The sequence below is a fragment of the Caretta caretta genome, chromosome 1 (genome assembly GCF_965140235.1).
Source record: "Caretta caretta isolate rCarCar2 chromosome 1, rCarCar1.hap1, whole genome shotgun sequence".
NCBI lineage: Eukaryota > Metazoa > Chordata > Testudines > Cheloniidae > Caretta > Caretta caretta.
Window position 1 is genome coordinate 3,349,382 of NC_134206.1, and position 6,502 is coordinate 3,355,883.

General features: G+C 49.6%; 1 pseudogene; it reads right to left on the reverse strand.

Annotated features, from left to right (window-relative positions):
* Nucleotides 1–1,114: 1,114 nt before the first annotated feature.
* Nucleotides 1,115–2,227, reverse strand: LOC125631210 (olfactory receptor 52B2-like; annotated as a pseudogene).
* Between the last annotated feature and the right edge of the window lie 4,275 nt (nucleotides 2,228–6,502).

The following is a 6,502-nucleotide window of genomic DNA, read 5'->3' on the forward strand; positions in this document are numbered from 1 at the left end:
AGGGGATGTTGTGATGGCCAAAGGATTAAAAAAGAATTAGATAAGTAAATGGAGGATAGGTCCATCAATGGTTATAAGCCAAGATGGTCGGGGATGCAAGACCATGCTGCTGGTGTCCCAAAACCTCTGACCACCAGAAGCTGGGATGGGACAAGAAGGGATGGATCACTTGATGATTGCCCAGTTCTGTTCATCCCCCTGAAGCACCTGGCATTGGCCACTGTGGAGCTTTGGCCTGACCGAGTATATACTGTTCTCATGTACTTATGAGACATCTATTCTCAACAGCTGCAGGAATGGAAGGTGGAATAAAAGGAAAATAGATTCCCACAGCATTTTTGCTGGATGCTGTGTGATGTTAGCAGAAGGCCAAAAAAGCCTCCAAGCCCCAGGAGGAGTCAGCACATTATCCTCAGGTGGTGGATAGGCAAAACATTCCTTTAGCACAGGGTAAGAAACAGCTAATCGCACACACACGATTCTATTCCCCCCCCTCTCTCCCACAGTCGGGGGGAACAGAGAGCACGGGCAAATGAACCCCTCACCCATTGCACCTGGCCACAGCACCCCCTCAGCTCTCTCCCACCCAGCCACCCCCACAGAGCCACCCGTCTAGGGAAGAAAGCGAGATCAGCCTGGGGAAACCGGGCCCATCCATGTGAAATGTGCCGTAAGGCAGCCAAACACAAGGTCCGTGGGAGACAGGCCTTGGCTATGGAATGGGAGACTGAGGATGGCAAAGCAGTGACCCCGAGAAGGATTTAGGAGTTTGAGGAGGAAAGAAACTCCTCCAAGGTGACACAGCAGGTCAGTGGCAGAAACAAGACTAGAGCCCCTCTCTCCCAATGTGCAGCCCAGTGCACTTCCCACTGTCCCATGGCATGGCCCCGTTGGCTGCTGTTTTGTCTTGCATTAAGATTGCAGCTCAGATGCAGCTTGTCACAGAGGAGATGCACACGCTGTGCTCTCTCTCGTGGTGATTTTTACGTTTGTTCTTTCTTGTTTTGCTGTTTCCCTTCAACACAGAACAAGACTCACATGGTCTGGCTGCCTTCCAGTCCCAAAGCATTTTCTGTTGCCTTCTTTAGCTCAGCAGGGAGCTTCTGCTGCAGCATCAAAGAAAACACATTGACATGGGGGGAATGAGCACATAGAGGTTGGCCAGTAGGTTGAGAATATAACCTGGGATGATGTGCCCAAACTGGTGTGCAAAAAAGGAGAAAAAGCCCGGCATGTAGAACATCAGTATGACAGAGATATGGGAGCTGCAAGTGCGGAGAGCCTTGAGCCGGGCGTCCTTGGAGGGGAGCCGGAAGACGGCCCTTAGGATCAGCCCATAAGACAAAGAAATGAGCACAGCATCCAAACCGATTACTAATATAGCCATGGCTACGCCATACCAGATGTTAACTGTGATGTCATTGCAGGCCAGCCGGGCTATGCCCATGTGCTCACAGTAGGTGTGAGGCAGGAGGTTGGTTCTGCATAACTTCAGCTGCTTCACGAGAAAAATAAGCGCAAAAATGATACAGGAACTTTTTGTGACAGCAGCGAGCCCCATCTTCCTGATCACAGGCTTGGTTAGCACGGTGGCATATCTTAGGGGGTCGCAGATGGCAACGTACCGATCAAACGCCATGGCCAGCAGGATGGCCAACTCGGCAGTAAAACTGACATGGATGAATAACATCTGTGTCAGGCAGGCAGCAAAAGAAATTTCCCCCGCTCTAAATCAGAATACAGCCAGCATCTTGGGCACTGCAGTGGTAGATAATAGCAGATCAGCAGCGGCCAGCATGGAGACGAATAGATACATGGGCTCATGGAGGCTTCGTTCTGTTAGTATGATGAATAGTAGGAGAGAGTTCCTCAAAAGCGTCACAACGTACATCACACAGAAGGGGATGGAGATCCAGCCCCCAACCTGGGACACACCTCAGCCATGATTTCAAGAGGTGCTCCGCACTCGCAGCTCCCACTCTCTGCCACCGGAGTGGCGGGTGCTCAGCAGCTCAGGCCCTGCATGACTCAAGCTCAGCATCCAAACAGGAGCGGCGGATAGGGTTGTCAACTTTCCGATTGCAGAGAACTGAACACTCTTGCCCCTCCCCTACCCCTCCTCTGCCCCTCCCCTTCTCCAAGGCCCCGCCCCCGCTTCCTCCATCCCTGCTCCCTCTGTTGCTCACTCTCCCCCACCTTTGCTCACTCGTTCATTTTCACCAGGCATGGCAGGGGGTTGGAGGTGCAGGAGGAGGTGAGGGCTCCGGGAATGAGGGGTTTGGAGTATGGGAGGGTGCTCTGGGCTGAGGTAGGGATTGGGGTACAGGACAAGTTTCAGGATGTAGGCGGTGCTTACCTCAGACGGCTCCTGGAAGTGGCTGGCATGTCCCTCTAGCTCCTAGGTGGAGGCGCAGCCAGGGGGTGCTGCACGGTTTGTGCTGCTTCAGTCCAAAGGCACCACCCCCTCAGATCCCATTGGCCACGGTTCCAGGCCAATGGGAGCTGTGGGGCTGGTGCTCAGGGTAGGGAGAGCGTGGGGAGCCCCCTGGCCACCCCTCCACCTGTGGCTGGACATGCTGGCTGCTTCTGGAAGCCCTGCAGAGCCAAGGTAGGCAGGGAGCCTGCCTTAACCCCGCTGCACTGCCGTCCAGATTTTTAACGGCCCGGTCAGAGGTGCTGAGCAGAGCCAACAGCTGGGCTGTCCTGATTGTTTCTTTCAGCGAGGGGCTGAATCAGAGAATTTGTTTTCTCAGCGCAGACTTGATCATCAGCAATAGTAAAAGGTGCCAGGAGAGAAGGCTGCCATCGGCCTGTTTTTCTCTGTCTCCATTACGGCCTGGGTGTCAGGGACCACAGGTCTTTTACGTCCATTTACAGGGCCCTTAGGCACTAAAACACCTCTGACAAAGTAGGTTTTTCCTCCTTATTATGTTGTACGTGAGCCTATTTTAGTTTGATGGTTTTACAGTAATCCTGTGTGTGCCTCAGTTTCTCTGAGTGCGGCACCAATGCCTAGGTGGTGGGAATAAGGGTGTGTGACTTTTGTTGAGGCCCTTGTGGCCAGGTGAGGCGGCTCCAGCTACCTGCTCATAAGCAATGGCCGGTGCCCTTCATCACCTGAGACCCAGAAGGGGGATGCGACCAGGTGACACTTTGCCCGGGAAGCAAGACAAAGACCAGGAGAAGGAGCAACAGGTGAGTTGGAGGTTGGACCACTGGAAGCTGGGCAGTCTGCTGTGGAGGACCCGGAGAGAGGGGAGTCTAGGGTAGGGGATGGGGTGCCCCCAAGAGGGACTTTGCTGAAAGTCACTGATTTCTGCGCTAACTAGTTCTGTTCCACACTCTGTTCCTTCGAGAAATAAACCTTCTGTTTTACACGCTGGCTGAGAGTCACGGCTGACTGCGGAGTCGGGGTGCAGGGCCCTCTGGCTTCCCCGCAAACTCCTCCCTCACCGGGGGGTTTCCCTCGTGACTCAGATGATGCGGGGGTTGGCGGCGGTGACTGGGCAGGCGATGGTGATCTCTCCGCTGTCCACCATGCTTGGTGAGGCTCAGGGAGGGCCGAGGAGAGCCGGAGAGCAGTGGGGGCTGGGTTTGCTTCACTGTGGTGATATTCGTAGTATTGTTCTTGCTCCCGTGATCACCGATCTACGGGTGGGGAAGCAGGAGAAGGGAACCGACCTCCCCCTGCCCTGCGTAATGCCAGAATCCAGGCCCAAATCATGCATACCAGCCCCCACTTCTCCACTCCCAGGGCATCAGCTCCCTCCTGCCCCTCCTGCTTCTGCAGGGGTTCCTGGCACTGCCCCCCAGCTAGGCCGACTGTGACATCACCGACGACATCTTTGTGAGCAGTAATGGCCTGGGCAGCCCCTACCTCCCTGCTCCCCGAAAGGACTCAGCGAAGAGCCACGGGAATGATTAAAGGATTAGAAACCCTGCCTGATAGTGAGAGGCTCAAAGAGCCCAATCTGTTTAGTTTAACAAAGAATAAGTTAAGTTTGATCACAGTGTGTAAATATCTACACAGGGAACAAACGTTTAACAATGGGCTCTTGTCCCTTGCAAAGAAAGGTGTCGCACGATCCACTGGCTGGAAGTGGAAGCTAGACACATTCAGATAAAGTGTAGATTTCTAACTGGGAGGGAATTAACTGTTGGAACAATTTACAAGGGTTGTGGTGGATTCTCCATCACTGACCATTGTTTAATAAAGATGGGATGTTTTTTTTCTAAAAGCTCTGCTCTGGGAATTATTTGGGGGCAGGCCTCCAGCCTGTGCGATGGAGGGGATCAGACTGGATGAACACAATGGTTCCTTCTGGCCTCGGAATTAATGAATCTGAGAATAATGAGGATGTGAAGCCAGCAATGGGACGGCTTCCTGGGTCAGATTCTCCTCGGCCTTGAAGCGATGTCAAGCCTAGTTTGTAAGCTCCTCAGCTCAGGGATCATGTTTCAGTTTGTGAGGTGTCTGACACAGGCCTTTGGGCCCCATTGGAAACAAGATTAAATAATAATATTTAGCTCTTTCGTCAGTGGATCTCAAAGCAGTCTATAAAGAATGTCAGTATCATTATTCCCATTTTACAGATGGGGAAACTGAGGCACAGGGAGGTGCTGTAACTTGCCCAAGGTTCTACAGGAGGCTGGTGGCAGAGCTTGGGGATACAACCCATTTGTCCTGAGTCCCAGTCCTGATTCACAGCCTGTGTGGATTTTGTGGAGTTTTATACCTTAAGGGAACATCCTGTTGTTGGGGACACTGGGCATGGCCACTAAGTAACTTGAGGGGATAAAAGACCACAAGTGTTGATGAAGCCCCCTCGCACTAGGCCCAAGTGTCCTTGGCCCCCCTCCTGGAGGCACTCGCAGCAGTTATGCTGAGGATCTGCCACAATATGTTGCAGAGTCAAACTGCCTAAAACTAAACAAAACCAAACAGGGCAAATATAAAAAAATATATAAAAAAACAATGCTAAATAAAGCAGCTTTATATATAATTTAACAAATAATTCAAAAAACAAAAAAAACCTAACTAGTAACTAAATTAGCTGGCTATATAAATACTTAAAGCAGCTTACTTTTAAATAAATATGCTAAAAAAATATAAAAGCCTATATAACTTCCTGCTCTATATACAAAATTTAAAATTGTATTCTCCCTGTACCTTCTTTGAAGCTTCAAATAAACTTTTTTGCTTCTCCACCCCGTTATAACTATTGGATAACGCACACCGGGAACAAACCCCTGCTGTTGCTCGCCTCTGGCACTGGATGCCAGCAACACTGTGTCACCCATATGCCTAATTTATATTTAATTTTGATCTTCTCTAAAAATCATGCAATGTGAGCTATCAAGGGAAAGGTTATGAACTGCTGAAACCCACTGTTCTACCTAACTATGTACATCTTTTGTGCATATGAAGTTATGAGAATTGTGTTGTATGGTTGTCACTAAAACATGCTGCAAGTTGGGGAATCAGCCAGTTATTAGTTCTGTCAATGTTTCTTCCCCACTCTGAACTCTAGGGTACAGATGTGGGGACCTGCATGAAAGATCCCCTAAGCTTATTTTTACCAGCTTAGGTTAAAACTTCCCCAAGGTACAAACTTTTAGCTTTTGTCCTAGGACCTTATGCTGCCACCACCAAAGTGTTACACAAAGAACAGGGAAAGAGCCCACTTGGAGACATCTTTCCCCAAAAAATATCCCCCCCAAGCCCTACACCCCCTTTCCTGGGGAAGGCTTGATAAAAATCCTCACCAATTTGCATAGGTGAACATAGACCCAAACCCTTGGAACTTAAGAAGAATGAAAAAGCAATCAGGTTCTTAAAAGAAGAATTTTAATAGAAGAAAAAGTAAAAGAATCACCTCTGTAAAATCAGGATGGTAAATACCTTACAGGGTAATCAGATTCAAAATATAGAGAATCCCTCTAGGCAAAACCTTAAGTTACAAAAAGACACAAAAACAGGAATATCCAGTCCATTCAGCACAGCTTATTTTCTCAGCCTTTTAAACAAAACAGAATCTAACGCATACCTAACTAGATTGCTTACTAACTTAACAGAAGTTCTGAAGAGCATTCCTGATCTGTTCCCGGCAAAAGCATCACACAGATAGACAGACCTTTTGTTTCCTGCCCCCTCCAGCTTTGAAAGTAACTTGTCTCCTCATTGGTCATTTTGGGTCAGGTGCCAGCGAGGTTATTCTAGCTTCTTAACCCTTTACAGGTGAAAGGGTTTTGCCTCTGGCCAGGAGGGATTTTATAGTTCTGTATACAGAAAGGTGGTTACCCTTCCCTTTATATTTATGACAAGCTCCCTAGAGGTAACAGCAAGGAAAGTAACCAATGCCCAGGCAGGTTGTCAAACAACCCATCAACAGCCATTGTCCAGCAGGGGAGCTACAATTCAGTGTCTCACCTGCATGAGGCCACACCAGGGGAATTGCTCAACCTTGCCTGGAGACTCAGCGATGCCTCCAGACATGCCTGG